Consider the following 713-nt stretch of genomic DNA (forward strand, 5'->3'; position numbering starts at 1 on the left):
TTAAATATCATGAGGTATTTCAATAATTATACCCATTTTACTAACATTAAATTTTATAATTCATAAAACACTTTAAGACACTTTATAAAAACCTTGTAAGCCATTCATGTATGCATGCTTATAGCAAGTAATTCTGGCTCGCAGCTCAGAAGTGGAAGAACCAGGAGGAGAGGAATAAGATATAGTTCCCAGTTTAGTGTTCTCCCTCTGTAACATGCTACTTCCTCAGGAAAGCTTGTCACTTCCTCTCAGTTGAATGGACTGCTTGGGGAAAGATAATAACTTTTGCCAAAAATGTTAAATTCAAATTCAATTTTTATCATTATAATTAGTTAATTTATTAATATTAATAATAGGAACAGAGCAAAGGGGAAGCCAGCATTGTCAGCATGGTCATCAAGACAGCTTCACCAGGAAGCTACAGCAGTTTCTTGGAACTTTTGGTTTCAAATCTTATCCTCATAGCTACTAAATATCATGAGGTATTTCAATAACTATACCCATTTTACTAACATTAAATTTTATAATTAGCGATATAGGTGCATGCGCAGTGAAGTTGGGGTCACATAGCGAAGTGCTTGCCAGTCAGTCTAGCCTGGAAAACAATGAATTCTAAAAACCTTGTATGCCATTCATGTATGCATGTTTATAGCAAGTAATTCTGGCTCGCAGCTCAGAAATGGAAGAACCAGGAGGAGAGGAATAAGATATAG

Source organism: Myotis davidii, unplaced genomic scaffold, assembly GCF_000327345.1.
Source record: "Myotis davidii unplaced genomic scaffold, ASM32734v1 scaffold874, whole genome shotgun sequence".
NCBI lineage: Eukaryota > Metazoa > Chordata > Mammalia > Chiroptera > Vespertilionidae > Myotis > Myotis davidii.